Genomic DNA, 15,116 nt, shown 5'->3' on the forward strand with positions numbered 1-15,116 from the left:
GCGTGTGAAATTCTGAGAACGCGTCGTATTAATGGAATTTCTCTAACTGATCACTTAGTCTCGGGAATACACTCGTGGAAGTTCGCAATTTGTAACAACTGAATATATAGAAGAAACGCTACTGTGCGCACCATTTCATATAAAATGTAATCTCGCACCTTTGCGCGATGACTTTTCCATTGAGTTCGAAACAATTGAAATCGATTAAATAAATTGAGAAAAAAATATTAAGAATTAATATCTTTAGGCAAGAAATAGTTCATTAATAATTCAGACAAAGATAAATAAGATAGATCAGATAGACAAGATAATGAGAGTCAATGCGATTTACATCTAAACACTGCATGCACTACGTAATATGATGCTTTGTCAGCGTTTGGGCACTCACCAATGCGCGTTGATGTCCAACGACGGCCAGTCCCGTCCACTGAGTAGATCCGCACATTACACTTCGTCTATGTCGCTCCGCATCCGTCTGATCTCCTCAGCTGTAGTCCCTCAGCTGTAGTTGGTCGCATTTCACCTGTTTTACTTCGCTATACTCGCAATCGCGAATGTCATTGACGTTCTTTAACGATTTGGCGAGAACTATGCAGCGAATTCCGACGCTTCGGGAATAGCTAGTCGTGAATCGCGAACGGCAGATGACGCGACGCTTTTGGCAAGAAAAAACGAAAATATCGCGTTTCGAAGACGATTGCATTTTCGAAAAATGAGATTTTTATTTCGTAAGAATTTTGGGTTTCGACGGAAGCAATAAATATCGTTTTTAGCGGCGACTTCGACTGAAATGAAACTTTAACCCGTCACGTATGAAAGATATAAAAAATTTGCGATAGGGACCAGTGCAAAATTTTTCGCGAGTAAAACAACCGCGAATTCCGCATATAGTGACGCTATTTCTGTGCACGATTTTGGTGCACGATTTTGGTGCACGATTTTGGCGCACAATTCTGGTGCGCAATTTTGGCGCACAATTCTGGTGCGCAATTTTGGCGCACAATTCTGGTGCGCAATTGTGGCGCACAATTCTGGTGCGCAATTGTGGTGCGCAATTTTGAGGCGCACTTTAGACCGTTTGAAACAATGGAAATCGATTAAATAGATTTTAAAAAAAATATTAAGAATTAATATCTTTAAGCAAAAAATAATTCAGATAAAGATAAGTAAGATAGACCAGGTAGACAAGATAGATAATGAGAATCAATTAAATAGATTGGAAAAAATTTTTTAAATTAATATCTTTAAGAAAAAAATTTCATTAATAATTCAGATAAAAATAGACTAAAATTAATAAATTAAAGTTAATTCAGCAAAGCAATTATTTTCCTCATTGTTTCAACCGGTGTACTTATTGAACGGCACGAACACATATGTACAAATTCTCACACTGAGAGAAAAGGATTAGACAATGAAATAATTGTAACTGAGAAATTTATTTTTATAGTAATAGTATTTAAATATCTTATTATGACTTTTTCGTTAAAACAACAAAAATATATAGGCGCGGAAACTGAATGTAATTTATAGTATAAAATATAATTTATGGTAAGATAAATTCTATCTCTACTATTCTTTCTCTCAGTGTACAAGTCTACAAGCTAAGTAAATCGCATTGATATTTCGCAAAGAAAGCAATCATCAAGAAACCCACCACCTAAAATCTTTGTTCTGTTGACTCACCGATACTGCGGCAATTCAGGATCGACCACGTTCTGCCGCAGTTCTGCAACAAAAAATATAACATCACCGATTAGATACGATAGTCAATGGCGTGATAAAAATAAGTGTAGAGTGTGTTAACTCTTCGCGATCGTTGTAATCCATCGACTTTTATTCAACAACTAATCCCGGTTTCTAATTGCAATCATTTCTAAATTTAATGAAAGAACACGGAAAGAAATCTGTAAACCTACCTTCGAGTCGATCCTGCTCGGCCCGAACCGGATCCTCCGGTGCGGCATCTGCACATCCATCGAAACTGCACCTCTCCTGGAGAGCATTTATCGTGTGGGCGCGAGCTTTGCCAGATCTGAAACAAAAAGCGAATTTCCCGATTAGTTTTACTGCAAATATCACACGAGAAAATAAGAAAATGCTCATAAAACTATATATTTCTCTTTAACCCTTAAGCACTGACAGACTCTGATAGAGTCTGACAGACTCTGATAGACAGACTCCCAATGAAACAAAAAAACCTATTGCTGTTTCACTCTCGCTTAATCGCGTCCGTCTAACTTTTCTTTGGCCTGTAAGATACGAAATGGCGAAGGAAAGACGTTTCGCACACTTTCTCAGGTAATTATCAAACTTCGAATTATTTGTGCAAATCTATGTCAGTGCTTAAGAGTTAAAATTAATACAAAACGAGAAAATATTAGTTACCCTCTTAATGCTATACAGCGCTGCCAAAAATGCCGTTTAAAATGATCGTAGCATTATAATCGCGCACACGCGAATATAACGTGTAACGCGCAATATAACACGTCTCACTCAGATCGAGTCGAAAAAATCGGGAATCACGCGCGACGTCTCCCGATCTGTTCACCGTCGCGTCGGAAACTGTTATGATCGCTCGGCAGAAGAAACGGACATGACCGATGTAAACAAAGAACTCCGGTGTGTAGGTACAGTCTCAAGCAAAAGTTTTTACTGATAAACGACAGGAAATTGATACGTTAGCAACATTCGTACACAAATAAAGTTAAATTTCTATTTCCATTTTGCAAGTAACTACGATAGTTATTAAGAATTAGCGAACGATCGAGAACGCGGATCGATACAAACGTCCTTTATTTCGCAATTCGTAATAATATTATTTTCGTCGTTTTTCTAACACACAGATGAAATAAGGAACTGAATAATTTGCGAATAAAAGAGGTGTCGCTCGTGTAAGGCAATATAATAGATGAAAACTTTAGTTTAATTCCCTGATACTCTAAATAGAAAGATTCTCTACTAATTTGCAAACAACAATTTTTGAGATCTCAACTGAAGCAAATTGGTCAATCAATGTGCGCAACGCGGTGAAACAAGCTCTGTTATGACACAGTCAGAGATATATCTTGGACTTGTTTCCATGCACACATAATTTGCGAATGAAAGAGGTTATGTGTCGTTCGTGTAAGAATGCTCACCTGCAATCGATCGCGACGCTCAACTGCACCAAAAATTGGCACAGCGCGTGCGGGAGAGCGTGTCAAAGAGATTGCTCTTTGTTTCACGTCGCCACGTCGACTAATGTGCGAGTTAGAACTGTTTAAAACCGCGGTGTTGACATCAGGGATCCGCTCGGTTCGGCGCGCAGTGTTTCGCGTTGCACTTGTCTGAGGTGAATGGCCGGCGTGATGAAGTGGCCGCGTGGCCAGAGCGCGGTCGCCGCGGCGTCCTTGTCGAGGACGCGGGCAGGCTCGTCGCCGCGGTCGCTACGTGTCGTCACGTACGCGCGATATCGCTTCCCGGAAAAGCGCGAGAACAATGCGGCGCGCGGCTATTGTTTTTTTGCTCGCGCGTCCTGTGAACGACCTACCTCAAAGGATAGGCTAAAGAATTAGCGAACGATCGAGAACGCGGATCGATACAAACGTCAATAATTCCACTCACAGAGATCGTAGCGACTTGAAACAAGAAGCGTGGGAAAGGGGACATCGTTGCGCTTCCGATGCATGTGAAATCGTATTTTTGTAGGATATCGAATGTATGAAGATCGAATAACATAATCTCATTCAAGTATGAAAGACATCAGTTTTGTGCTGTGAAGTGAACATTAATTCACGTTAGAAAGCAATGGGAAATCTTGCTTTGAATTTGTTATGTAAAGTATCAATTTTATTAAGGTGACCAGATTTTTCCCGATTTTTTCCCAAATTTTTTCGAGTGCTATTCGGGACACCGATTTGTCATCATTTGCAATGATTTTAAAATAATTTTCGGACCTTTTTATCCCCCTTCCCTCGCTTCACACATTTATGAAGTGTCCCGAATTCAAGGCTGGGAAATCTAATCACCTTACATATACCGCGAGGAGAAACGAGATTACTTACAAATGACGTCTTCACGATACGCCTCGGCGATCGCACATCGCTATTCTCGACATTCCCGATACTTATTTCCGTGCGAGACTTACTTTCAACGGGTTACAGACGCATAAAATACGGAGCGATGTCGATCGATATATCCATTACGGTTGCTCGATGCAGAAAGATCGAGAATCAAGATGGTCGCGCGATTGTTGAATCGCGCTGAAAACATACGCCAATATGTGAACGGCGCCGCGGTCGAGATACTTCTCTCTCCGTATCTCTTTTCCTAACAAGCTGACGCAACTGCCCGAATATTCAGCATCTCTCTCTCTTTCTCTCTGATTGTCATCGCATTTCCAATTCCCATTCAATAAATCCGACGATCGCCCGATTCTATTGCTATTTGAGCGAGTCGATGTTATTAGCAAATGTAAGGGATGTCGGCGCGACAAGCACCGGTCGCATATACCGCGAGGAGAAACGAGAAGATTACTTACAAATGATACGCCTTACGTCTTCACGATACGCTCCGGCGATCGCTATTCTCGACACTCCCAAGACTTATTAACGCGCGAGACGCACTTTCGACAGATAAAAGGCGCGAGAAACGCGGAGCGATGTGAATCGATGTGTGCCCATGGCTGCTGCTTGGCGCGAAAAGATCGAGCATTTCGCGCGATTCGTTACCAACGTCTAGATTGAATAACCACGATGACAACCTCGTAGTGCGAAACGAACGCGATTGGTCTAGAGTGGTTGGTCGAGTGATAACTCGAGCAAGTGGTTTAGGCGTTTGCCGCGGCGCGCCGTACAGATCGCGTCGTTGTAGACGCGCGACCTCGTTCGCATCACTGGCGCGTTCTCGTGCACTTTTGGCACTTTCGGCGCGCTAATGAACTTTTGGTGTACGTGATTGACAGCGCGCGCGTCTGCGATCTTTTCATGCCGAGCAACTGTCATGGACACAACGCTCCGTATTCCATACGCCTTTCGCTTGTGTCCTGTGAGTCTCCTGCGAAAATAAGTATTAGAGTGCCGAAAACAATGACGTGCGGTCGTCATTATATTTCGTAAGTACATTATCACGGAGTAATCTCCGCCCTTCTCGACACATACAGCTAAAGGTGACCAGACGTCCCGATTTTTCACCCGTTGTCTCGAATTTTTTCGAATGCTATTCGAGACACCGATTTGTCATCATTTTCAATGATTATCAATCTTTTTACAACCCTTCCTCCCGCTTCATTTATGAATTTATTCTCGAATTCAGGGCTGGGAAATCTGGTCACCTTAATTTTATGCCTTCGACGGACATAAAGAATAATTTTTAAAAAAGACACATGACGGGTGAAAACTTTAGTTTGATTCCCTGATACTCTGAATAAAAAAATTCTCTACTAATTTGCAAACGACAATTTTTGAGATCTCAATTGAAGCAAATTGGTCAATTAATATGCTCAACGCGGTGAAACAAACTTTGTACATAGTTAGAGATATGTCTTGGATTTGTTGACTATTTCCTACGCATACAGAAAAATACACACTGCATCCAAATAAATAAATGTTATTAGCTTCAAATGTTTCAAAAGTTCATATATCCGCAAATCTCTATCATAAGTTCGTCAAAAGCATCAAATTTACTTTCTAAATAGATTCTGTATAGTAAGTTTAGCATTTTAATCAAGAGAATACTAAGTTAAAATAGAAATTCACTTTGTTCACTATACGAGAGTCGAAACAACTGTTTCTTCGATAAAGTTTTATAACATTCTAAAGAGGATAACTTCTTCTTTTGGGAATACATACATGATAATAAGCTTTTCTCAAATTTTTGATGAGTATATTTCAAGACAATATTCTTCGTTATTTTTGAAGATAATCATCATTTAAAAGAAAGAAAGTATCTGAGTAATCGCTTCTCTTAGAATATTTTTCTGTGTATATTTTAAGATTATTTCTGTATATATTAAGAGGCGAGTTCTGATGTTGGAGCGAATACTTGAATGCTAGATAAGACAATAACGTTTAACAATGTTAACGCACGTGACGAACAGATTTTTCAGTCTTTACAATGTGCGCGGTGAATGAACCCTCCATTTCAAGCCAACCCTGAATCCCAATGTTTTAATAATAATTAACCGCCTTATTACCCTATAATTATGCGTTTTTTATTTCTCTATTCAGTTTAACGAGTTTTACCTAAATCCCAGACAGTCTGTACGTTGTTATATATTTCACCTGAATTACTCGATTCTCTCTTCCCGTCGTGCGACTGAACATTTCGCGAGTACTGTCGCGAGACAATTGCACCTCGACGCATTTGGCTACGCAACCGGTGCGCCGTAGGGTCCTTGAATCTCGACGATTCTCGGATTCTCGTATCATTAGGTCCGAGCGACTCGTTAGGAAAGTCAACAAATCTCTCACGACAACCTAGCATTACGATGTTAGGATACCGCGTGTTATTCCCTCGAGACAAAAAGCACTCAACTGCTAATCGCGTAATTGTCCCTCGGCAAGGGGATACGCTCTCGCTTCGTCCCACAGAAATCACGGGGCACGCGAGCGCGAAGGAAGTGACCTACCGCACGCATGGATAATAAAAAGCATTTGCACCCGTAAATACAAGGGCCGCTCCTACCCCTCCTCCTCCTACGTGCGCTCTTGCTACCCGTTCCGAGCATACCGGGAGCAGGGCCGTAAATTTATCAGCCGGCCATCAGCCATGGTAAGCAGCGGATAATGCGCCGTGCACAGAGGCGGTTGCGTGCGTCCGTATATACCGATGCGTAATTGAGCGTACGCGTCGCGAACGCATTTCTATGTGGAAAGACGAAGGCTGCGGGGCTGATCTCCGATTAAACCTTTCGGCTCTGGTAGTAGCGAACGCCGCCGTGTAATTTTTACACGACCGCCCCTTTCAATAGGAATTCGTATCCAGCATGTGCCCGTAATTTCTTTGCCGCGCACTCGCCAAACCCCGAGATTATCAAATTTTCTTTCCAAGAAATTATCTGTTATAAGAAATATTCAAAGGGACAAATGCATATATAGATTTCATTGATATATCCTCATAATTCCAAGTGATATAACGCGCAGAGAAAATTTTATAGCAAAAAGTATACTATAAAATTTTATGACTGTAAAATTGATTGATATCTGCGATAACTGACTATCCTCTCGTTTCACGTTGTGCTAGTTATGTTTTCTGAGAATTGAGACGCGCCATTAAAAAATTTTGCCTTTGCCAGGTTTCTAGCGAGATTTATTTATTCAAAATGATCGTACTTGATTGAAGATTGTCTTTGATTGAAATCATCGGCAAGTCAATAATCAAAATTAATCAAATCATGTATAAAATCACAAGTAATAATAAAGTAGTAATAATAAGAAATAATAAATTATTAAATTTATTTCACTAATTAATGTGACTAATTATTTAATAAATTAATGAAATTAACTGTTGACATTAACATGTATAATCAATTCCACTAAAGTTCGATTAGTTGATATCATTACTACGTTCCTTAGCAAGGCATACCCTACTGACCATCCATTCCCGCACTACTAGAAACATAATAAAATGGAAAGGAATTCACATAAAAAAAAACTGTAATATTCCTTCCGCGATAAATCGAAATTAATAGAGATTCAATATAGTCAATAATTAACAGATCGAAATTAATAGAGGATACATATATTCTAATAGATATACCTAATAGATGCAAATTACAAGGTGATAAGATCCAAACGGTCGGAAATGAAAGCAGTTGAATTTTACGTAGCCGCAACGTTATTACCGTAATTTCCAGATCACGTAACGCGGAATAATCCCCCTGCACATTGTCAGAGCCGACTGGCTCTCCCGAGAGACTCTTACCCGCAACCGCCGACTCGTCGCCGGCCGTACCAGTTACATACAGAATGAAAGAGAAAAAGCATTAATTTGATGCGTGAAACGAGAGTGCTGTTTCATGAAAAAGTGAAACATCCTTGACGCGGCAGCCGTGAGTTAACGTCGCGCAACGTTGTACACGTCGTGTAACGCCGGCATTCCCGTCGTGTTATTTGCCATCGGTGATCATAATTTCGCGGATCTCTCCCGTCACGAGTGCACGTCGCTCGTGCAACGAACGCGCGAGTGAGCGCGCGTGAATGTGCGGATAGATAATGCGAACCCGTTTCTCTCGAAGCCTCGGGCGTTACATTTAGATAGAAGGGAGACTGCCGGCCGGCCGGCCGCCTATTTCTCCTCCGCGACTTTTATTATCGATCGCATTGATAAATTCTTACGCGCGCGCGTATCTCTCGCTCGCACAATAGCGCTTTTCATTGCCCCACGCTCGCGCGAGCGATCTTATTGGGACGCGACGAATTATCGTGCGAGCCGTGTTTTCGCAGATTACGATCCGGCGTTCCCACAATGCGAGCCTAATAGCGGCTTCCCTTCACGCTACAGACGCGCGCTCGGATGCGATGAATTGTCTATGATCTATGATCCACGGTCCGTGCGATCGAGGCACAGGAGCACGTTGTTAGAGTCGATAAGCAATTTTCAAGCCGGCCGCGCGGTGATTGAAAAGCGCGTTGTTCGCCGGATTTTTCGCCTGAAATAAATGGTGCGTACAGAAACGATCGCTTCACCGCGCGCAACACGGCGTCGTGTATCCGTGAGATCGCTGCAAAAATGCTCCACTCCTCGAATGCATTCGCGACGCACAGTCGCACAGTGCGATAACTGTCTGCGGATTTCGCGTTTCGGACGTCTTCATAATGCTGTCGATTCACTCGCGTTGTGATTACATCCTCTCCAGTGTGTGGAATCACGCTATCTTCTTCGAGTCGCGCCATGTTTCTCGCGCGACACCCCGCGTCCGCCCAACCTTCATCGAAGTCACCCTCAATATTATTACGTTGTGTGCCGCACTGATTCCACGTGATTTCCTGAGTCGAGATGCTGCTTTCACATCATTAGTTATTAAATAAATTTTATTAAATTAATTTTATTAATTATTTAATAATTTATAATAAATAAATTGAATTAATTCGTATATAATCAAGCCCATTAAAGTTTGATTAATCTCATTAGTCGATGTCATTATTTGTAATTACATATATGACAACTTTGATGATTGACTTGCCGATTATTTTAGTCCGAGGAAATTTTCGGCCGTATGCATCGCTTATTTTTCTGATCACATTATATTTGTTCTTATAACGAATCTAAATATAAATCTTTATTGGTATGCAAAATTATTGGACACATATCTGCGCTATTTTTGTTGTTACAACATTTTTCTTTTCACTTCTCTTGAATCTCTAAATCCTATACAAATTTTCGAACTCGATAGAAAAATAACAACGAAAAAGTCATTCTTTGTAGTAAGTATGCATGTTACAATCGACGATATGAGCCGTCGATAACTCGTGTAGGGGATGTGGAGGGTATCAATAATATGAATTCTCGAACGTAGAACACACGCGTCTCGACCTCTAACCGCCGTTAATAAAAAGGTCGGCCGGGGTCTCCGAGAGTTAAAACACAATCGCAAGTCCGAATAGAGGCCATAGGGCTCCGCAGTAAACGCGCTTCCGCGTGGACCGTTCATACCTATTGACAAGAACCATAAACTGCGCGAGGTAGTCCCGGCGACAACACGCATGTTAGAATGAGAGGCGATAGAGAAAAAGTGAAGAGAGAGAGAGAGAGGGGGGGAAGGGGGGAAGAAGAGAGGCAAAAAGAAAGAGAAGGAGGGACAGCTGGAGAGACAGAAAGAGAGAAGCAGAGAATACGGGACAGCGGGAGCCTAGCTTCTATCCTCGATAATGCGAGTCGTTCGACGCCTCAGGCGTTGTGTTTGCGATAGGAGGCCGTTCAAGGCTACCAGTTTCCTTCTCGAGTCGCATTAGATCTCGATCCCTGCCCCGGGAACATCAATAGGAATGTCTTGATCGCGGCGGGCACTACTGATACGATATTGCGCGCAACAATGCGATACAAATGGTCGATATTGGCGTACCGTGTAACGACGTCTTTCCGGCGAATAACGGGCGATTGCGGGAAGCCGCGCGATGCGAGAGAGCGAGCGAACCGTGCCAGGTGACGATAAGCGGCCGAGTTTGGAGCTCTCGACGTACGTTTTGTTGACTCGCGTAACGGCATCTCCCACCGAGATCGATTGAATGGAAAATCGCTCGAGTCGGAATTCGTCCACGAAGCGGAGTCAACAGGGAACACTCACTCTGGGTCGGAAACAGTCGCGAATCGCGAAAGCAGCCGGGCGACTGAACAACGCGCCGGCAAATTGAAGACGGAGGAATTGTAATTCCCCGTCATTGATTTATGGAATACAGCGTGGCGAATCGCGACGGTGTCAACAAATCACGCGTCACATCGGCCACAGAGTCCGACCCGAGCGCCAGAGGAAGAAGACAAGGAGTGCTGGAACAGAGGAGGAAGAGGAGGAGACAGGGTCGCCGTGGCGAGTCCGCGCGATAACTATAATCTCCGCGGCCTGGCCCGGCGCAAACGCACGTGGATAATTAATTTATAGCGCCTTAACGGTACCAGAAAATTACGACCTTGATGGCTGAACGTAACAGCCGACTAGGGTTCCCCACCGTGGTCCGCCGGCTGATGGACCGGACTTATTCGTATCTTCGCGAGCCGCGCGATAATTCCGTTTCTTCGCGTTGCCGGCTGCCAGCCAGCCAGCCAGCCAGCCAGCCAACCAATCAGCCAGCCACGGTAGGCAGCGGTAGCTCGTAATAGTTTCTAATGGAACCCTTAGCCAATTACGTAATGCCGGTTTCCGCGGACCTTTTCACTCTCGTCGCGCCGGACGATCATCTGCACGCGCGAGAGAAAGAGAGAGAGAGAAAAAGGCGTACGAATAGCAATGCTAATGGTAACAATGTTGCGTTCTCGGAATCGCGAGTACGTCGCCCCGGATTCCTCGTTCCGTCTTCCTGCTCTCGTCCACCACTCGAGACAGAGAAGCGAATTCGTCGTGGATTCTTCGCACGCCTTCTACCTTCGCGCTCCGCGCACACCGTCTTCGTCGCGAAATCATGAATCGTTCACGCGAAAAGATAATCTCGCAGTCATGACGAAAATTATCTAGATGCGAGGAATTGGTTAAGATACGCACAAATAACCGGCAAACACTGATCATAGCTCAGACACGAACCATTCTAAATTTCTTTAGTCGAGATTCCAACCGAAATATTTCAAATATGTGCTAAATTAGTCAAAAATGGTTCGAATCTCAGCCAAATCGAGATCCGACAATTTTAATTAAAATTTTAACAAAACCGGCACAGTTGAGACACAAACCATTGTAAATTTCTTTAGTCGAGATTCCAACCGAAATATTTCAAATCTGTGCTAAATTAGACAAAAATGGTTCGAATCTCGACCAAACCGAGAAATTATTTGTATAAATAATTTTTTTTAACTTTTTACATGTATTGTTTAACCATTTTATTATTTATACAAATAATTTTACACATTTAACTTCATATTCATAATTAGCAAACCAAAAACGCCTATATCTTGTATTCAATTTTATTTCTTATGCATTTTTGTTGTACTTGATGATAGGAGTGGGAACATTAAAAAACTATAAACTGCTCGTGAAATTTAAAGTGGACCGAAATGAAAAAATATGACTTAAATATTTTTTGTACTTCTACATTTGCGCCAAATTAGAAAGAAATCAGAGTATACCTTTTGGATAGATTTACTTGTAAGTTAATTTTAAAAGAATTAAGCCTCTATGATTTACAGTCAAAATCAAGGGCGTACAGGCGAACAAGATTCAGTATATGCATATTATAGTACGATGAATTGAATCTACTCAAAAACTTACTTAAAAATTAGAATATCACCTAGTATCGTCCACTGGTTTCCATTGGATCAATCCAATGGATTATTATGATCGATTGGATTATATTAAATGATCTCAAGTTTTGTGGATAATTTTAATAAATTGAATTCATTGCACCACACAACATTCATACATTAGCTTATTACGTCCTTGCTTTAAAATTAATATTTTACAAGTCGTTAACTTGAAACTTAACTTAGTTAAAAAAATATTAACTCGCCCGATCTCGATAAAAAATAACGGTCCAAAAGGAGTCCAGTAGATGTGCGGGGAAATTGCGTCTGTCTCGAAAGAAACGCTATCAGTCAAGGGTTTTTATTGAGCTTATTCTCGGGAAGCTAGTTAGTGAGGCTCGACGGGGAAAAATAATCGCGGCGTCTCCCTGCGCTCAGGTCCGGATTTCCATCTGACTATCTATCTATTATCCACCCGTGATTTTTCATTGCTTTATCACACGAAATATAGTTATATCGTCCCGTAACGGACGACGGTTTAATAGCGTGGATTATTAATAGCCGAGATATGCAATTTCAGAGGATGCATTCTCGCATTTCACCGCGATGCTGGCGATGGCGGTGGTGGGGTGCCTATCATCCCGGGGATGTTGTTGATGTCAGCGGCGATAGCTTGTCCATTCCCGTCTCGCGCATCGCGCGTCTTTCCCGTCCGCGACCGCGCGGCAGAAACGTCCGTTTTAAGTGCACGTTACGTGTAGTACACACGTATGTACGAATGTGCGAGGTACCAGCCGGTATTACACGTCCGTATTACGCGTAATGATAGACCAGCACGGCTCCCATTAACGCTCGGAGCACCCGCGTTTCTACGGCGATCGCCTTCTTCTAAACGGCCACCTAATTACATGGGGGTACCGAGGACAGGCTCCGAGGAAGGACGAACGTTCCTCCTTTTGCCGTGTCGCGGGCGAGCGCGGCGATGGAAAAATGATTCCTCGCAAATTCCGTGTTCTGCGAAACGAGCGGAAAAATTTCAATTTGATCACAGAGAGCTTACGAGGTTACTCTTTCTTTTTATATTTCTCTTCCTTTTTAAGAAAGTCTACATTTAGCGCAGATAAAATTGATTCTTTCACTGACACACGCTGTACGATTTTAGAAAGTCAATTTCGGAGCAATTATGTTTACTTATTTGAAGACTCGGGAGACGAAAAAAGCATTCTATATTGCAGTAATTTAGACTCAAACGAGATCCGATTAACGTAATTTCTTTCAGGTTTTCTCGGATTCTGTGCCCCGAATTATCGGAAACTCTCGGAAAAACTCGGCTGAACACCGCGAAATGTAAGTTTAGTTCTAAAAATCTATATTAGTAGTGTAATACACTGAAAAAAAACATATTTACGAAATAGTAAACGTTTATTCGCGTGAACGGTGAGTACTATGTAATAAACTGTGTAATAAACATACTTATTTATAATAATATAAAATATTTTTCACCTAAAATATACACATATTTTCTTAAGAAAATCTTGCCGTAAACTAAAGTGAGGCGTTTAATCTTACTTGTTCTGAATTTTTGATCCCTAGAAAAGCTCGAGGCCAGAGAAAGTTTTTAGAAGTATATATGCACGTTAACAAAAGAATTGATTTGATAAGATATTGGACGTGTCGTTGAACAACTCGCGAACGGCCTGCGAATCGAACTCGCTTTCACGATGCACTCTATGAATTCACTTGGACGTTCTGTCGCGTCTCGTTTTCGGTGCGAACCGCGAACGACCCGTTCTCGGATGTAACGACGAGGGGGTAAAATACTTGAACTCGCCGATTTAGCTCTGTCGCCTAACGTGTCATTTGCACACGAGCAGATTGCCGGCTGAGATTGCCGGCGCGGGCTGCAACCCGAGACCGTGCGTTTTAAACCGCTCCGTGCCTCGCGTGCAAAGGTGCCACCTTAGAAATCTGCCAGTCAACGGTCATTAGGGAAAACGTGTGAGGCTGTTAGCAGGCACCATTGTCTTTTATGTTAAAGCGCGGCTATCGTTGCCTTAATGCCTGTCATTAATCATAGATCGTCGCGCGCGCGCGGCTGACCCGTTTCAGAATAATTAGTTGCGATCCCGCGCGCGCGTCCGTCTGTCCGTCCGTCCCGCCGCGGAAAAAGTGGCAAGATTGCAACGACTACGTGGTCTGTAAATAACTGCGTGCCGACGTCCCTACAGGTGGTTGCCTCCCCACATAATACACACGACGACGACGACGACGACGACGACGACGACGACGACGATTATTCGCTTCTGACACCGTTGCGCAACATGCGACGCGTGCTGGATACGTGACGGAAGTCACGTGTTTGCTGGCCTCTCCGGCGAGACGGGAGATTGAATCGCGAAACGTGAATCGATCTCTCGCGATTATACCCGCCGGGGGGATAAAAAGGGACGGAGGGACGGTACAATGTCGATTGTTTCTTCTCGCCTCGCGCGCGCACTCGCTGCCTATCGTCTTTCATTTTGCGTCGTCGTCATCATCATCATTATATATCGTCATTTTCTTCTAGTTATAACAATTCATCTTCATCTTCCTAGTTAGTATACCGGATTCATTATTTTCCGTGCCGTATGACTCGAGGCAATCTATCAAACCGTTAATTAATCAAGGTCCGTATTATTATATGCAATGTGAAATGACAATAACGATTCCGTGGGCTCGCGCGGCTGCGTCTCTTCAATCTTCATCTCTCCCTTACGCTTGTTCTTCTCTTTACTCTCGCGCGCGTTTCCGTCTACTTCGCGTCAAACACTTCCACTTTGCCTTGTCTCAATGTTCTAAAGCATCCCTTTCTCTATCGCGCTTTTGATTTTACGTAACAATGCGCATGTCGTTTTTCCCAACTTGGCACGATAACACGCATTATAGAAAGAATATATAATTATAACGTTCTATTTCATTTAAATTCTTTTCAATTTCACTATATTCCTAGCAGTTTAGGAATAGACTGTCAATAAAAGACTGTCTTGCTAAAGAACACAATAAATTTTGTTAGAAATGTAACTTTCTTAAAAACATATTTATGTTTTTAAAATATAAACAACAAATATGAAATAAAAAGATAGTTACTGTGGCATATCGATCTATTCCTCGATTACAAAATTCTATAGTTTTTATAATTTCTATAATTTTTACGGTCAAAATTCTAAATTGTAAAAAAGGCCAGTGTGCAAAGAGTTGATGTAAGTTAAAAA

General features: G+C 42.3%; 1 protein-coding gene across 3 annotated transcripts in view; it reads right to left on the reverse strand.

Moving 5' to 3' along the window:
• LOC116848944 (early growth response protein 1) overlaps positions 1-15,116 on the reverse strand; it is a 239,157-nt gene that overhangs the window by 182,450 nt on the left and 41,591 nt on the right. Inside the window, exons 1-3 of one of the 3 annotated variants that reach the window (XM_032825599.1) lie at positions 3,138-3,396; positions 1,917-2,032; positions 1,684-1,726 (exon numbers count right to left, since the gene is read on the reverse strand). The gene's annotated coding sequence lies outside the window, so the exon portion shown is untranslated. Of the gene's footprint in view, positions 1-1,683; positions 1,727-1,916; positions 2,033-2,385; positions 2,547-3,137; positions 3,397-15,116 lie in introns of those variants that run through there. The other 2 variants (XM_032825598.1, XM_032825601.1) reach the window with 2 other exon arrangements.

Source organism: Odontomachus brunneus, unplaced genomic scaffold (genome assembly GCF_010583005.1).
Source record: "Odontomachus brunneus isolate Ranch 3 - 2012 unplaced genomic scaffold, Obru_v1 Obru_scaffold_102, whole genome shotgun sequence".
Classification (NCBI taxonomy): Eukaryota; Metazoa; Arthropoda; class Insecta; order Hymenoptera; family Formicidae; genus Odontomachus; species Odontomachus brunneus.